The sequence below is a fragment of the Cynocephalus volans genome, chromosome 11, assembly GCF_027409185.1.
Source record: "Cynocephalus volans isolate mCynVol1 chromosome 11, mCynVol1.pri, whole genome shotgun sequence".
In the NCBI taxonomy this organism is placed as follows: Eukaryota; Metazoa; Chordata; class Mammalia; order Dermoptera; family Cynocephalidae; genus Cynocephalus; species Cynocephalus volans.
This window is the reverse complement of record NC_084470.1, coordinates 47886164-47905416: the sequence shown is the minus strand read 5'-3', so window position 1 is coordinate 47905416 and position 19253 is coordinate 47886164.

Sequence of the window (19253 nt, the reverse complement as noted above, 5' to 3'; positions counted from 1 at the left end):
TATGCCAGAAATCACCCTCAATTTCTGACTGAGGTTGATTCCCCCCCCCCGCCCCAATTTATCCTTTTTGATTCCAAAGGTATATCCGGAAGAAAAGGTAGGGAAGGGAACTAGCATGGCATTTACTGAACCCTTCACATGACCTGAACAAAATACATTGAGGATGTGTACTGCATTTCAGCTTCACAACTTTCAAAAGAAGATTGTTGGTCCCTATTTTAAAGTTGAGAAAACTGAGACTTAGGGATACTAAGTATGTATTCAAGGTCATGCAGCCAACAAGTGGAAATTCTGGAATTTCAACTCAGATTGGCCTGATCCCAAAGTCCATGGCTGGTCTGCCTGAAGAGCCTTCCCAAGTCGCAGTTACTGAGTAACTTTGTAAGTACAGCAGTCTCCCTCTTATCTACGGTTTTGCTTTCTGTCGTTTCAGTTACCTGTGGTTAACCATGGTCTGAAAATAGGTGAATACGGTACAGTAAGAGATTGAGAGAGAGAGAGAGAGTCCACATTCACATACTTTTATTATAGTATGTTATTATAATTGTTCTACTTTATTATTAGTTATTGTTGTTACTCTACTATTGTGCCTAATTTATAAATTAAACTTTATCATAGGTACATATGTATAGGAAAAAAACATACTATATGTAGGCTTTGGTAGTATCCATGGTTTCAGGTATCCCCTGGGGGTCTTGGAATGTATCCCCCTGTGGATAAAGGAAGATACTGTACATAGTCAGTCTGATTTGAGAACCTGTTCTTTTAGTTGTTCTCAACACTGCCTTTGTGGAAGGTGGAGTCGTTTATCCTAAGTACTGGCACAGTGCCTGGTGCATGGCAGAGACTCAAAATATGTTTGTCTAGGGTGAAAACTGAAATATGTTGGCATTGTTGATTTCTATTTATGCAGAATACCTTGCTTCTCAAACCAGAAAAAAAAAACAAAACAGGCAAATGGGTATTCTAAGGTTGTTTATTCCTTTTATTTCCCTGTGCTTTTCTGTCTCTTTCTATTTTGTTTTCTTTAAAATAAAAATCTTAAAATCTAAATAGTAGCTAGACAACATTAAAAAAGTCCAAAATAACAACAAATAGGCTCTGTATGTTTTAATGTTCAATATACATTGTTGAATGACACATACATGGTTCCTACCATTATAAAATTTACAACCTAGAGAGGAAAATAGACAATAAAAAAGCAAACAAATATATAATTACAAATGTAGTTAAGACAGAAAGGATCAGAGTTCAGTGGTCTAAAAGAATAACTTTAGGGATTTTATAATGATGATGGAAAGGTATATGCCTTTATATATGCACATATATATGTTTATGCCTCTGCAGATATATGGCTGGATTGTACACAGATTCGAACACATAATGGTGGTTTATTTTTATGTTATGTTATGATAATTATCCTTATCTATATTTTTTGAAGGCTCTGTGGGCCATTTTACACTCTCATTCAACAATTTTGTCAGGTAAATTTGTAGCCCGCTATTGTAATAAGGACAGCTAAATATCAGTGAGGCTATCAGTATGCTTAAGGTCACAAAGCTCTGAAGTGGCTGAGATGACACTGAACATGGGTCAGTCCAATGCTAAAGCTGATGCCATTTCTATGGCAATCAGGCTGCCTACAATGTGTCTTACAATTGTCACTGCATACAATCCCAAAACGCATTTGCATCACAAACATATGGGGAGATTTCTGAGATAAATGCAAGTGTTTCTTTGTATCGTTGATAAACATAAGTTCATAAAAATTATTACTACTATTATTACCTTGGCTATATCTTCTGATATTTGACATTGGTGCTTTGTCTGCCCTAGAATGTGGCAGAACCTTTATAAAGATGAGCATAACATAATAGTCCTAATATATCTGTGGAAAAACATCAGAGCTACAACCTACATGCATTTGTGCTTGTCACCTATTTTGGTATTGGAAACAACTTCAGAATCGTGTGCTGCTGTGGTTAATATTCATTGTCCTGGTAAAAATTCACTCTGCCTTTACAATTTATTCATTTTGCAAGTTATTTCTGTAAGATTAGGAAATCTATTTTACTTATTCAATTATGTTTCTGACCCAATACTCAATCTTTTCTATAGGGGCTATGCTGAAAGTGAGGTCTCAGAAACCTGAGAGGACCCAGAGAGGATTTGCTTAGGATAGAGGTGTGGCCAGGGAGGAGCATCCAGGTGAGAGCGAGGGGAGCAGTGCAAGGTGTCAGGTGTGAAAGTTGAGGCAAGTCTGCAGAGAGAGTCAGCAGGAAGGTCCAAAGACAGGTGCATGTGTGGGGTGGGTCAGAAAACATGATAGAGCTGACTTGGAGATGAGATAGTACATATGGCAAAGGCCAGAGACAGGCCTGTTGGATTGGGTTCATGCAGGCCCATGGAGCCTCTCCTGTGTGTATGGTATTTCATGCATCCTCTTTTCAAATATATTGCCCAGTAGTTGTGGACTAAACAAGGGGAAGAACATCATACTGGCAGGTTGCTCTTTGTCTTGACACATATCAACTGCAGTCTGCCTTATGTAGATTATTGTCATTTTTGCAAAAGCTGAAACAGAAGGGACAGATAAAAGGAGAAAAAGTTACTACTCATTAGTACCAACTGCCACTCTTATGTGGACACTTATCCAATTTACAGATCTCTCAGGGAACGACGTAGTAACTAACGCTGAGTACCACAGTATTTGACCACAATTGTAACTCTGGCTGCAGCTTCACTAATTAAGTTTCTAGGAACCTCCAGTCCAGTCTATTGATGGACCCACCAGGACAGTACCATAATCATCTGTTACTTTCACCTCCCATTGGTAGACTACATCAGAGGACCTTGTTCTTGTGACCTGTGATGGGGTAGATGCTCACTAATGTTTGATAAATGAATGAAAGAATAAATAAGTGACTTCTTAGGTTTGGCCATAGATAATTATTCAGGACACTTGCGAGGGAAATGCAAATGGAAGGATGAAGGTGGTGGTGGGAGACCCACCGCTTTTCCTGTACTATTCAGATAAATCTTGTTTTCTCTAAAAGATGGCTGATGTTAAAAAATGTCAGCGAAAAAGGACAGCAATTTGCAAATCTTCTGTTTAGGTTCTTTCATCTTGTGAAAATCTTTGCTGACAGTGCATTTGTTCCATAAACGTGTTTATTTTATTTCGTGTTTCATTAAAACCCAAATCAAGTTTATTTTTTTCTGAACAGGTCCATGCCAATTTCTTTGAATCCTCTGATTCCCCATAAAGGTGAGCTATTTGCTGGTTTTATGATTACAGCCTCTCAGTTATAGAACTCTTATTATTTATCATTTTTTAAGGAGAAATGAACTTTTATTGTCTAAAATTTGACATGGTATCTACAGTGAGACAGTAGATATTTTTCTGCTTTGAGGCTAGAAATATGTTTTAGTTAAAAGCAAAACTCAGCCGGGTCTAGAATGCTGCTGTATTTCTGGTTTAATCCCAAAGTGGCAAAAGTGCCAATGGGAATCTACAGATTGCTTTTATTTAGTTTGGGGAGGCATTTATGGATATGATTGTGCCTAGGGATACAGGTACTTTATTTCCACTCAAAATGGCTATGTCACTTTAAAGCTTACTTTTAGAATGTGTTTTTATTTTGTGCTAGCCTTCCAGATCTTGTCCTCTGCAGTCTGCCCATATTTTCTGTAACCCATTGGTAGGGCTGCCCCAGTCTTTAAGGAGAGGTCCTCCTATTTCTGCTCCTATGGTCCCTCCATCAGCAGTTTACTGAGGCTGCCTCTTCTTAGGATCTTGGATCCTGATTCCCTCTGGTGGAGACACTTCAATTTGCTCCAGTAAATTGTCTTCCTCTGTGAAATTCCTTTGGGCTCTGGTCACTGTTTCAAACCTCTTAACAGCTAAGACAGCTCTCTCTTCTTTTGATAGCCTCTTCAAGAGTAGTTAAACCTGGGTACATCTTTTTTCTTTCTCCTTTCAATCTATCATGGCCTTTAAGATTTAATTTCCCCCTAATATCTGTTCAGATTGTAAAATTTTAACTTTTCCTTTAAGAATCGCTCTTTTTCCTTCTAGTTTAATCAATCTATCTTTCTCTATTCTGACAGAAGCCTAAAGTATGATTTTCAAAGCATTTGTTACTACTTAAAGCCACGAATGATCTTCATGTTTCAAGTGTAGTTTTTTAAATTATCCAGAATACTTATGTCTGCAAGAGTTTCCTTAAAATGTTTCTTTCTCTTATACCAAGAATATAGCATATTGTCTTTATAATAAAGACCCTTATTTCCTTTTATTAATATTTTTAATAAAACCTATCATCTTTATATGGGCAAACCCTCAGTTTGGGTTTCTGAAATCTAAAGGTATCATTAGAATTAAGGTAAATAGCAGATCCAAAGTCACCTTGAATACATGTGGTAGGCAGTTTGTTTGAACCCGCAACCAGCCACACAAACTCTAGCCACAATTTTATCTATGGTTCTAAATCCAGAATGTCTAGAAATTTGGAAGCAGAAAATATTGTCAGGCTCACTAATGCCTAAAATATCTCATCCTGCCTCTCATACCCCTCTAATACTAGATGAAGCTGTGAGTCTCTGGTTCAAGGTCAAGCTGCAGGAGCAGCTACATCCTAAGTCTCTTGCCTAGCCTGCATGCCATTTTGGCATAGGCTGCTCAGGCAGCGCTGTGTGGCATTTGCTAAAGACCTGAGAGGGCTGTGTTCTATTAGGGCTTACATGTGCCCTGCCTTAGCTACTCTCCAGGGCACAAAGCAACGGTAAGCTTCATTGACAGTCCAAGGCCAGCACTTTCTAAAAGTAACTAACAGCTGCGTATCCAGACTATATGAGACAAAAGCTGGCCAAATGAAGTGTGAGCCTTTGCAAGCCATCGAGGTCAAAAGCCTGCAAAGCCAACACATCACAAAGCCTTAATGTCTGCTGTTCCTTTGCTTCTCAAATGATACTCACTGTCTATTTTTTAGATTCATAGTCCAATGCTTAGATTTCCCGGTCTTAGGAGAGCCAAATAAAAGATACCCATTAATAGAAAGGAGTCAAGCAGGTACAAATCAAAATAACACTATTGTTTTTTCAACTGATGTGACCAATTCAGAATATGGCTTATATTTGCAAACAACTGGGCTTCCTAATACAAACTCCAGAATTAGAGATGTTGGCCATCTAGTTGCAGGCATTACTGGGAAACCCAAGGATTCCCCAATGGAAGTCTGTTCCTGGAACTCTCCCTGGGGAGAGGAGAACACTTTCAGAACGTTAACTGCTTCCCTGTCTAATGCTGAAACAGCTGGTTAAGTATAGGTGTAAGGAGTTGAATCAAAGTTTTTTGGCTGTAAGCGTGTTTCTCTTTCTACCATGTCAGCCTCTTTTCTTTTTTTTTTTAGGAACTAAAATGCTTAAAAAGCATCTGTTTGTTAGTAGTGTGGAGTTATGACAGGGAGAAGAAAATGCAGAGGACTTAGAAATCCTCCATCCCCCAAAAAGTTTTTTTTTTTATCTATGCAGAAGATTGCTTATCTGAGGTTGCTAAAAGATCAACTCATGAGTGACCTATGGGGATAGTGAACAAGACTCTTATTCTCTTCCTTTTAAATTCAGGTGATAGTTACACAGTTACCCAAGGGCTACTGAAAAATCCCACCCTGTTGTTTACTGGGCAGCAGAGAAACAAGCGGTAAACAAGTGACCTTTAATGATGTCCTACATGCTGGATTACTTCCACTGGACATAATATTACGTCAGCCCTTCAGAGACTAATTTGGTGTTATCTTGCCAAACATAAAGAGTTCCTCTGAGTTTAGCCAAAATAATGGTTTGTTAGGACAGGAGACATCAAATTTTAAAGGCAGAAATTGATCTATTTGTAGAGCTGCTGTCAGAGTGATTCAGAATGCCTGAAAGAAGCACATTAAAGCTGCTCATAAATCAATAATCATCCTAATGAAAAGCAGAGAGAAAAAAGATAACACAAAGTTTGTAAATTACTGAGGTGGAGCAGATGATCAGAAAGACTGAAAAAATGAAACATTGCTGTTTCTTATTTTCTCCTTGCCTAACAGAAATGGAGAACCCACACTAAAATCTGCACACATATTTTAAAAAGAAAAGGAAAAAAGAAACGAAGCATAAATTCTAAATTCTTCCCTACTGCGTTTTGATCCAAAGTCACTTGCTGCCTTAAATGTTATAAAGCTCTGGGCATGGAACTACTCACCACGCTCTAAGGTTAAGATTGAGTGACTTTCCTAGACAATGTCATATTTCTGTGGTTCAGGTCCAATATCACCTCCTCATTTAAGCCTTCTCTGATTCACTTCATTCAAAGGGTTGTCGTTCCACCTTCTGCCCCAGAATTCTAGAGACACCTGTGTTGGAGCACTTGCCACCCTGGGCCATGCTGCATCCTCCCCTGGAGTGAGTTTCCTGTGAAGCTCAGGGATCACAGGGAGTAAATCTCATCCATAGTTACTGTAACTAACAAGGGAATGTTGTAGAAAATAGACAACATGATAATAAACATCTGTTATCATGAAACCAACTTTAAATTTGTGTCAGACCTCTATACAATTTCTTATGAGAAATAATTCTGCTTACCTATTTTTAATTTAGAAAAAAAGTATATGTCTTGAAGAATTTCACCTCTCCTTAGGATTTCAATTCTAAATTTGCCACAGAATATCAATTCAGAAGTTATACCAATTTTCAAGAGGCAAATTTGAAACGTTGAACCAACCATTTCTTTATATTTGTACACATTTCAACTGAAATATGAAATAAGCTAGATTTTTTTAAAAAAACCATAATTTGGGGCCATGTTAGTACTGATTGGGTAAAACAATATGAAGAAGCTAAAGTTCCTCGTCAATTTTAACAATTTAACATAAAATATCTATGTACTATCAAAAACTTAATAGACTACTCCAAATTTATATTTCTTGGAGCAAGTTTTCATATACTAAGGAATCATGTCTTAATCTTTTCAATATTGGCTAGAAATTTCAAAAGCATTTGGTTCTGGCTTCATTTCAATTAAGTAATTAGGATGTCACTTCAACAATCTTTTTTCTTAAAAATTCTTTAAAACTCTTACATATTTCCAATGATCCGTTAACATCACTTCAAAATCACTGAGTAGAAAATAAACAAGCTGTTGTGGATGTATTTAAGGTGCATTCTAGCAATTTACATTTTTCATCTTAATATAAGCATAAAAGTTCTGTCTCCTTTATCTAAATTGGTTTTCCACATCGTTTGGCTGAAGTGAAAGTCTGAATGTTATTCACGAAAATTAAAAAAAAAAATTTTACTCAGTCAACCTTCAAATATGACCATTTTTCATAGAGGTCAATTGTGTGTGCCAAGTTAGATGTCTGTAGTTTGGAGGAATTTTGTTATTTTCACCACTTTATGGTCTTAAGACCACTTACACTATAACCCAAAAGTTAAGCAATTCTAGATGGTTTTCCTACCATCTGATGCCTTTTGGCTTAAATACCTTAAAACATTCCAAATCATCCTTCAGGCCACCCCCCACCCCCACCCCATAGCCATGGTTTAATCCCTGTTTCAGAATGGTTTTAAAAGACATTTCTTCAGAAACATCTTTTTTGATGAGTCTCTTTGATGTAGATCCCTCTCTTGTTATGTACTATCTCATTGTCTTATAAATTACCTTGTTATTTTCATCATTATATTTAAAATCAACAACATCTTTTTGTGTGTGTGTTTCTTTATTTCTTTACTGTCTGTTACCAGACTGTAAACATCATGATGGTGGGGCCATGTCTCTCTTTGCAACACCTAGCACAGTGTCAGACATATTCTAGGCCAGTGCTGTTTAATAGAAATTCAATACGAGCCACATATTTAATTTTTAAGTTTTCTAAATGCCACATTTATAAAGTAAAAAGAAACAGGTAAACAACTTCAATAATGTATTTTATTTAATCTATAATATATATCGAATATTATCATTTCAATATGTAATCAATATAAAAAGATTATTAGTGAGACAGTTTACATTCTTTTTTTCTTACTATGTCTTTGGAATCAGTATTTATTTTATACTTACAGCACATCTCTTTTCAGAATAGCCACTTTTCAAGTGATCAATAGCCACGTGTTCAATAGGCTGGTGGCTGCCATGCTGGAAAGCACAATCTTAGGCTCTCAATAAACATCTGTTGAACTGATGAAAGCTACAACCTGCTGAATGTAGGTGTGTGGTTGATGCCCCATCTAGGTCCCATCAGATCCCTTTTATCCTCTCTGTGAACATATTCCCAGCTTCTGTGCTTTGTTGCTAAGAGGTAATATCTGTAGCCTTCAGAGGATTGCCCTTGGATACTGGAGACACCTTGCTGTAAAGAGAACAGGAAATGTCTAAGAATTTTATTCCCCTGCCTGACCTCCACACCCAATAGGTGATTTGGATTCAAGGAGTCAAGCAGGTAGGAGTCAAGCTTATGAATGACTGGTGTGGAAATACAAAAGTCAAGCCCTTTTGCCTCCATGCAAGGCAAACTCTGAGGTGTAATTTACACTCCAGAACCCCTGCAGGATCAGACTGAGTCTGGGCCTTTGTCAGAAATGGACCTCTTGTTTGGCTTCTTCCCTTTCCCTGTCCTGACTCCCCCACTACCTTGCTGATTTCTCCTAGAGGCATTTTCCTAGTAAAGCACTTGCTCCTAAATCCTTGGCTCAGGGTCTGCTTCTGGGAGAACTTGAAGTGCTTAAATTGTAGTATGTTCCTAATGCCCAGTTGTTTATATTGCAATGGCTTAAGCACGAGCATGGTTGGATTCTGTGTGCATCAGGAGTAATTATAATGTCCACTATGTCTCTCTTTGCCTCAGATACTGCATACTCTTAATCAACATGCAAACATAAAAAAAAGGTGAACAGTCTAAGTGTTCTGTCCCCTCCTTTCTTAGTAACTGCTGTAAATTTTCTTGCGCATCCTTGAATACATTCCTTATGCAAATTTAACATGCATATATAAATATATTATTATATTTATAAAATATATTTTTCTTTTTATACAAATTATATCAGAATTACTTTTATTTTCATAGTTTTTCCCTTAATAATTTTTATTTTTATAAATTTTTTTGTATCTTTAGATATTTTTCATGTTTTTATGACTGCCTGTTTATCTTTTTGAATGCATCTCGGTGTACTTTACTACCGATATACACTTTAAATACTTTTTCTTCTTCTTTGCCTATTTTAGCTCTTAATGTGCTTCTAGTCCCTGATACAGGCTCAATATTTTTAGGTCTCTGGTATGGCTGTCTATTCATATACGCCTTTCCTGCCAACTGATTTCTACCAAGAATATTCAAATGAGAAGTAATTGCAGCTTCTGAGTTCAAACATTCATCTATTCATACTGAGGCTTAGGTTAGTCATCTGGGCTCCAGCAAGGTTCTGACCTTAAATGCGTGTGTGTTATTGTACACATGCATATATTTCTGGGAAGAGGGACCCAGAGCTTTCGTAAGAATCTCAAAGACCTCTGTGGCACTCAAGTGTTAGGATTAAAGTACAAATATAAAAGGTGTGATGTATTTTGTATAAATTTCTTGCAGTTTTATCTTACCCACCTCTCCTCATTAGATTAGCATTTAATTATCAGCTCCTTAACTAGCATACTGATTCTCCAGAGGTCTGGATCCAGCCTCACCACATTTATATCCCCTGCTGCCTAGTTCAGTAGCACAGGGAATGCAGTCATTAATAGTTTCTTGAAAGATGATGATGTTTTCTCTTTTGTATTTATAAATTCCCAGCGGAGCAAATTTAATTTTCTTCTGATTCTGCCTTTTACCCTCTTTTGCTTTGATCTTGGGGAATGTAAGGACAAAACATCTTTCTGTGTAGAGATGGCACATAAATCTTTTTGAACGGATTGTACAAACCTGATGGCACTGAGCAGGAACCAGCCCAGACACAAACACCTCTGACTCCTGTGTCCTCATCAGGGTGTGGTTTTAGCTGCCTGGAGTTCTAGCATTATCACCTCCACTGCAAGTCAAGAATTCTAGGCACCAGTCTGCTTTTTCCTATCTCTTTCATCACTGATATGCTTTTCTTCAGAATTCTGAATTAATTTAGAATTTTCTTTGAATAATAAGTGGCCAAATTATTTTTCTTTAGTCAGTGAAATACCTTGTTTCTATCACCAATGCACTGCTAGGGGACATGAGAGTGGCCTTCTTTATTGTCTGAGACTGTGAGGGGTGCCCTGAGATGGCTGAGCTGCCCTTGCAGAGCCCACTGGCTAGATTATTATATCAGTGGGCAGTGAGCTCTGTCAGGGCTGGTCACCAAAGTGCCACCTTAAAGGGGGCAAATTGGCAGGCGAAGCCTCAGTGTGTAAGAAGCAGAGACCATGAAGAACTGGCCATGCTAAACATAATAACACTTCCCAGCTTATTCTCCTAATTCATGTATTATGCTAGTTTCAATGTAGATGGTTTGGAAGACAAAAGATTAGCATTAAGCTTGGGGCTATTTGACTGAATATGCCATGACCTAGTTTCTTTTTACAGAAAGTTTTAGATTTAATGAAAGTAGTAGCCATATTACCTTAAATAAACTTTTTTCCTTCTCTGAATCTTAGCTTCTTAATCTTTAAAACAAAGGTTGGCCTATTTCATTGTTTCTTAAATATTGGGGAATAAATCAAAGTATATTTCATTGTATGTAAGGTATGCTTTGCACATAGTATGCACTTAATAAATATTTGGGGATTAATAATAAAAATAGTAATGATGATAATAACACTAATGGTAGTGATAACTAACCCCAGAAAAGAACCTTCATACTACATACCTACTTATTTAATATGAAACCCCATTTTACAGATGAGGGAACTGAGATACACACAATTAGTAGACAGACTCGCTCCTCTTTGGTGTCCCTAAAACTTTCTATAGTTCTAGAATTCTATGTGTAATAAAGGCATAAAAACAGAAGACTACAAAGTCATTGGAAAGCTTGAGTCCTTACTGTTGAAAATACATTGTTAGCCAAAAAAGAAAGTGTTATTATCATCACCAGACATACTGTTTAGAGAAAACACAATGATGATTGTGCTGCTTCCTGAGTGACTGGTCCTGCCTAGCATTCCACAAAGCTGAATCTTGACCCATAGCCACAGCTGGGATTGTGAGCCTGGGGGAAGGGAGCACTTGGTGCGTCTTTGAGGTGCTGGGCCTGGAAGCCACCTCTGGTCTAATGAGCAGAGCTAGGGGCATAGAACATCTATCTCTCCTTTGCATTCTATGATGAAAGTTCACTAGTAGCTGCATAGATCCCCTAAAATCAGTCCCACAGCAGCCCTCAGAGGATGAGGTTAGCTCAGTCATTTTCAAGCAAAGCAATTGCCCATGCACCCATTTGAAGCAGCTTTCCATTACTGCCACTATCTCCAGAGCACCTTCCCTGACCTTGTCCGTGTGCACAATTGGAAGGAGAGCAAAGGGTATGTAAAACTGTATTAAATATCATGACTTGGACAAACTAGTACATAAGTGAAGTTACAACTACAGAGCATTGGCTTTGTGTGAAGTTTGGCAGCTAATGATAGAATTATTGGAATGTAATTATTTGGAAATTGATAATAACACCGTAAATACATTTTTAAGGTTATAGTGAGTTTAAATCCCATTAATACCTCTGTGGTTAATAGTCTTGTATTCTCCAAAATGGTTTCCCACAAGCAGAAAAAATTATAGTTTAATGAATCATATCACTCCAAAAATGTTAAAGAAAAAAAAAAAAAAGGAAGTGATATGATGGTTATGAACTGAATTTTGTCCTCCTGAAATTCATATGTGTAAGTCCTAACCCTCATTGCAACTATATTCGGAAATAGGACCTTTAAGGAGGTAAAAAAGGTTAAAAAAAGGTCCTAAGGGTGAGGACCTAATCCTAGAAGACTGGTGTCCACAAATGCACAGAAGAAAGGCCATGTGAAGACACAGTGAGAAGGAAGCCGTCTGCAAGCCACAAGAGAGGCCTCATCAGAAACCAGCCCCAATGGCATCTTAATCTTGGACTTCCAGCCTCTAGAACTTTGAAAAAAAAAAAATGTCTGTTGTTTAAGCCACCCAGTCTGTAGCATTCTGTTAAGGCAGCTTGAGCAGACTCGATACAATGACATACTGATAAAAATAACTCAAAACTTCTCCCGTAGTCTATGGAAGCATTTCAAGATGGAGGTAGTGAGGCTGTCAGAGGAGGAGGGTTGTACAGGCTCTGGAGGGCTGTGGCCAGGGGAAAAGCATGCAAATTATGGGACCCAGGCTGCCAGGGACAGAAGTTTTAGATTTCATGAAGCATGATGGAACAATGCCTGGCTCTTAACCTTCTAGTGTGAGGAAGGGCAGTTTAGAGAAAACCCATTAATGAGAAGAAGAAATAACCAGAAATTCCTGGCAGAGCACAGTGATTCTCCAAAGGCTTCACCTTCCAGAGAATTAGGTTCTGCTCCAGTGTTGTCTCCACTTATAAGATGTGTATGCAAGAAGACAGACAGGAAGAAGTATGCTGAAACTTTTCTCCGGAAGACAACTCCATGAACTTCAACCTTGAACTTCAACCTTGAGCTCCCTGAAAGCCCACCATTGGGACAATGATTCTCTATAATATTCTAAAATTTGGGAAATGAGAACTGAAATTCTCATATTTGGGAGGAGGGAAAAGAACTTCTCTTAGCTAACAGTCAACAGCAGTTCTCCTTTCTTTATGGATAATAATATATAAAGTGCCCATTAGTGTATAATGTGCTGAAATTCCAAAACCAGGACAAATCTATGCAACCAGAACCCAGATCAAGAGACAAAATATTGCCCTCACAGAGCCCTCATCCCTTTTAGTTTTTACCTGTACCATAAAAGAGCAACTGTAATCCTGACTATGAATTGAGTAGAATGGCTTTGTCTGTTTTTGTACTTTGCATGTAAAGAATCGTATGGTATACTCTTTCCTGTCTGCTTCCTTAGCTCAGCATTAAGTCTGTGGAGTTCACTCATTTGGATGGACACATTTTTGATGGTACATTCTGCCTGCCTCCTTGTGCCCATGCTCCTGGGGCCATTCTTATACCTTACCTATCCCAGTGAGCATGCATTTTCTTGCCCTTCCTGTTTCTCCCCTGCCAGGTGTAAGTATCTCATTTATGCCCAGAGGCATCCTGAGATGTACAAACATTTGTATCATCCACCATGAGTTTCCCACAAAAGCAATTTCTCTGTCAAATAGTAACTAATGTTCTCATCATGCTTACAAATGAGTACACACTGAAAGAGTGATTGAGCTAGTGGTGAATGATCACACCACAGTGATGGTCATGGAGCCCCACAGCTTTTACACAACCATATCCCCTCTCCAATGTGGATATGTCTAATCCCATGAAGGGAAAGGGGAAAAAAATCCTAAGGGGAGGACATCCTGGTCTTTATCTGTCTCTGGACTCAATTATTTAATCGTTTCTATTCTTCACATTTTCTACTTAGTCTATAATATTTTAATGGCAAGGATGGAACTTTGTTAAATTTACTTAATATGTATTTTTTAGATAAATCACTGTGAGATTGGCTCACTGTTTGATACTAGAAATAGACAAATAAGGCAGTGCCAGCCCTCAAATTGCTCGGGATAACATTGGAAACTGTAAACTCTTGCAATCAATGGCTTCCAAGACCTCCAGCAGTGAGTTGTGGGCACACGTAAGAGGAGAGGATTGATCCTGTTTCTTGTGGGGGAAGATTTAGAGAGAGGTGACACCTGCACAAATGACAGACATTAAATACAGAGGGAAGTATTGTTTAGCTGAGTGTCACACAGCTTTGAGATGCATTTCCTCTTTGGTTTGCATTGCTTCTGTGGATCGTCTTGATCAAGTCTTGCTTTTTGAATCCTACTTTTCCAGTTTCTAATGGGAGACAACTGTTATTTCTTGAACACCTTCATCTCGATTTCACTGCCACAGAGTACAACTGTTGTGAAAAATAAAGTATTACACTTCCCCAAGAATCAGTTCCATTGGCAGAATAATAAACTCTTTTCTTTCTTTCTTTCTTTCTTTTTCTTTTTGCTGTTTGTTTTGGGAGCTTAAAAGGGAGGAATAATAAAATTCAGGTATCTTAATATAAATATACAGCAATAATATGACAGATGGTAAATCAATATTCCAGGAACAAATTTCAAACTACAGAGTCAACAGCATACCTCCCAAACTAATAAAGTTGGTGAAAAGCTTAAAATTCCAAGTGAGGAAGAGCTAGCTGGTTGCATAGAGATTGACATGGCCTCACATGGCAAGCTGCATCTCTTCTTGAAAGAGAATTGCCCAAGCTACGGATTAGAAGCTGCTCTTGCATCTTCTGGCATACGAAGCCCCTGCAGGAGGATGAAAAGAGCCTTGATTTCTAACTAAACCTGTGTGCTCGGGCAGGTGATTGTCAGGGCATTCTAGACTTGTCCAACTCATGTTAAGTGGACAAAAAGTGAGAGTCCAAGTATAGAGGAGCAGTGTGCTTTAGACTGGGTTTGCTAGAAGTAGAACTCAAGGAAGGATCCATATGCAAGTGACTCACTAAGAAATGCTCCTAGGAAAACCAGTAAAGGAATGGGAGAAGCAAGGAAGGGAAGTGTATGCGTCTGTTTCCTGTTGCTCATAGCAGAATACTCGAAACTGGGTAATTAGAAGAAAATGTAATTTATTTCTTACAGTTATGGAGAAACTCTAAGAATAAGACTGGGAAGTCCAAGGCCCAGGAAGCACAACTGATGAGGGTCTTCTTGGTGGGAACTTTCTGCTGAGTCCCATGGTGACGCAGACAATCACAGAGCAGAATGGCAAGAGTGCATTTCTGTATGCTTTCAGCCTCTCCTTATAAAGCCCCCAGTCTATTCCCCGATAACCCACTAAACCATTAATCCATGAGTGGATTAGTCCACTCACGAGGACAGAGTCCTCATGATTCAGTCATCTCCCAAAGACCCCACCTTTTAAACACCATGGTCTGATTTTCCACCTCTTAACACTGTTACAATGGGGATCAAACTTCAGTGAGTTAGGGGAGGACACTCAAACCACAGCAGGAAGGAAGCCAAGCGAAGTCCCACAGAGGGTGGCTATTAGCTTCACCTCGCAGGGGAACTCTGGAGTGTAAGCTATGCCACAAGGACATCCCGAGGAATGGGAAATTAGGTTTACATACTCCTGCACCTGGTAGGCTGCCCAGGGTAAGGGAAATGTAAATTCCTAGGTGCTCTGGCTTTTCTCAGTATGGGCAGATGGGGCTACAAAGCCTGAGGACAGTTCTTGAAATGTGTGTTAGCTGTTGAAAGCAAAAGTACATCTCATGGTGTGTGTATGTACAAAAATGGTAAAAATAGATCCAAACAGATCTAGGTGGAGCAAACTTACTGTCTGCTAAAAGAGTGGTACTCAAAAGTGGTGATAAAATATCTTAACCAATAACCGGAGCAAAAAAATAGGGAGTGCAGAAGGCAACAAGAGGACATCCAGGCTGGAGACTGAAACAAGAACATGTTGGAGTAGGAAGTGAGGCATTACCCACTGGGTTCCTGTACAGGATCTAATGCTTACAGGGACTGTTGAGAATCAGTCAAAGTGTCTGTGTTAGTAGACCAAGAGTATTTGCCATGATGTCAAAGCTGGGACACAATGTCCAGATCTAGGCCAGCAGTCTCCTGTGTGAGGCTGAGCCACCAGAAAATGGAACTGGGCTTTTGAGGTCAAACCGAGTCACGCTTGTCCCTAATCCTGGTCAGGATTAAGCCTAGAGCCCTGGCAGTGGGGGAAAGGAGGGGATGCTGGGATACTTGCTACATATAATTAGCAACATTTCTAGGTTAGGAAATAGGCAAGATGCCCAGAAGAGGTTTTGGTTGAACCAGATGCTTCTGTTAATTATAGGTAGCAAACGTCTTCATGGCTCAGTTTTTTTGTATTCATTGTTCCAAATTCATTTTCACTATCATCCTCTCATTTTATTTTTATTTCTATTTCTATTTATTTATTATTCACTTCTAATATGCTATCTTGCTGGGCTATACATTCTTAAAAGTGATTTTATCACAATATGTAAATAAGATTAAGACTATCTTAGCTTTAGTAAATTGATTCAACACATATTTACTGAATACATCTGTATGTAAAAAATCTCATGGCAAACACTAATGAGGGATTCAGAAATTATTGAAATATGATCATTCTCCTTAAGGTGTATATTTACAGGAATAGTTTTATAGCTCTACATTTACAGGAGTAGTTCTGTAGCTCTAAAATGGAGAACCAGGGTGTCTTCTGGGAATACACTGCATAGGTAATTTAATAAAGGCCCTCCTTAAAATAGGTTTGCCAGATAAAATACAGGAAAAAAATATTGCTTGGGCCATACTTATACTGAAAATTATTTGTGTTCATCCTGTACTCTTATTTGCTAAATCTGGCAGTCCTACCAAAAAAGTCGGATTGCTCCATGCCGGGGAGTATTAAGGGCCCCTGACAGCTCACCAGTCAGTGGAGAGAGACATGCTGTGTGTTGGAACAAGCTTAGCTCAGAAACCTGTACAGACCAGCCCAGACTCAGATCCTAGTTCTGCCAGTTACCACCTGAGGGTCCCCACGCCAGGAATTAAGCACTCTGAGCTGTTTTTTATCCTTGTAATGGGGACAAAACAATCTGCTTCCCGAAGTGATTGTTAGATAGCAGATGTTCAGGGAAAAGTAATCTCAGCCCTCTTAAACAACAGACAATAACCATTATTCTTCATTGAAAATGTCATTTCCTCAAATGAGAAGCAAAGTGGGGGGAAAGCATCATGCAGGATATTTAAGCTCCTTTGGATTGCAATTCTATAGAAAATGTCATTTTGCCAAGAGTGTCTGAGTCACTTCTACATTTCACAGGTGACAAACTGCAGAACTCTGGCAGGGGGAGCAAGATTTGCACATGTCCACAAGTGATATGATTCAGGATGACCAAGTCACATTTTGGACTGGTGAGAGGCTGTCAACAATCAGGTCCCCTCATAGCTAGAATCATCTGTTCCCATGATTATTTATTTCAAAGTCTGCCTTGCTGCCCACAGGAGCTTTGATTTCTGTGCTTTTCAATCTTTGATTGATCTTTGGTAATGAGTGTCATACATCTGTCCTATTTGGATGAGGAGGCTGAAGCTGTTTCTCCACTGAAGCATCCCTGTACCCCTGTCACATGTACCACCTGTTTTCATGAAACCAGCTCTACTTTGTCTGATGTACTTGCCCATGACAATTGTTAGTCAGCATACTCCTTTTCTAATGTACAAATAGAGTCCAGATTTAATATGCAGAGTACAAAATAAACTGTTATTTTTATGATTGAAAATGCAACAAACTGCACAAATTTATGATGGCAGAGTTGTGAATACTCTCTTAGCAAGGCTTTTGCTCTCCTAGCTCAATAAACAATATGCCCTCCTGACAGCTGCCAAGGAAACAAATGTTCCCTGTCCCTCTCAGGCATAGCTGGAAGCTCTGATGGCCCTCTGTGTGCATTCAGAGAAATCGTTCACTTGGGTGCTTTGCCACCGAGAAGTGGAATCAGCAATAACAGGGAGTGCTAGACAGATTCTGCTTCCTCTTGGACCTTAGAGAGATCATTTTATTACAATGAGGAGTAAAGCAGAATGTGGAGTAGCTGCAACTGTATTTATCGATTCATTGTGAGAAATTAGTAAATATCATGTATTACTTCAGGGTAATAAAGAGGGATGGATGTGACAGAGCCTCTACCCTCAGAAAGCTTATGTTCTGAAATAGAAACTACAAGAGAAAAAGTAAAAGGTATTTAAGAGGAGGACACTAAGAAAACATCACAATTCAGAGGTACAGCGATTATTCCCAGCAAGAAGGAATCAGTGAAAGTTTTTATGGAGATGGCACTTAGGTACAACACTAGTGGGCTTTGTAAATGCAATTGTGAGAAAGGAAGAACAGAGTATTTATAGTGTATACATTTCTATTAGCAGAGGCATGGCTCTGTGCATAAGAAACAAAGTTTGTATAAGTGAAGGGGAATGGTGAGAAAGATGGATTGAAAAAGAGGTTGGGACCACCCTGTAGAGGCCTCATTTTAAGGAAAGGAATTTGATCTTTATTAACAGGCAGTTAGCAGTCCTGAGGTTTTGGACCTGAAAGTGAATATGAAAACAGTGTATCATGCCTTGAGAAGAAAAATATGGTAACATCACTGGGTAGGATGACCTGAAGAGTGAGAAGAGGTAAAAGCTGGCCAGATCACTGAGGACTGCTCTTCATTCACATTTATGTTCAAGACTTGGGAAACTCTTCAGTGTAGTTGTAGAAACAGAACCTAAAACTAATCAGAAGATTCTCTAGATTAATGCTCAGGCTGAGAGTGTCAGTACCGAATCCTGCCAAAAGTGTGCTGCAGCTTTCTGGAAAAACAAGTTCAGTGTGCAGAATGTCACCTGCTACCATCAAGTGGATTAGGAGATAACAAAGATGGACTATTTAATTTGGAAAAATCATTTTGGAATTTTCACATCAGTCTCACCTTCCCTCAGATAAATAACAGATTAAAAAATTAGAATTAAAATGTTTATTACCTGTATAAAATATATATTTACTTGCTAAATTATGGCAGATGGAGGATGGCGTATGGAGGATGTGGGGGATGTCAAAGGTCACTTTATATCGGTCAATTTGCTGAGGTTCTTCTGACCTAGGAGACATTTCTGACTCAGCCATTTAAATATGTCCCCAAATGGTGGTATTAAAATGCAAAATCATTGTTCTCACTGCCAAGCGGTATGTGCAATAGAAATCCTTGAGCCTCACTCTATCTAGAACCCAGGGTGATTTTTGAAGCCTCAGCCACTATAAAATGAGATGTTGACACCCATCCTGGCCTCCCTACTAATTGTTCTGAGGATCAAGCAGGCAGTTTATGAGAACTTTCTCTGTACCCTATAAAGAGCCATATAGTAAGTGGTTGCTGTTATGCAACGTTTTCTCTATTTCCAATTATTTATTTGGTGGAGGTGTTGCAGAAATAATCAGGAGTCTCTAAAGGAGAGAGACAGTGAATGGGACACATTAAATGAATAAACTCCTCCGAGGGAAGGCCCATCCTTCTACTGAGCTTCCTGGTCATAGGCCCATTGATTCATCAAGAGCA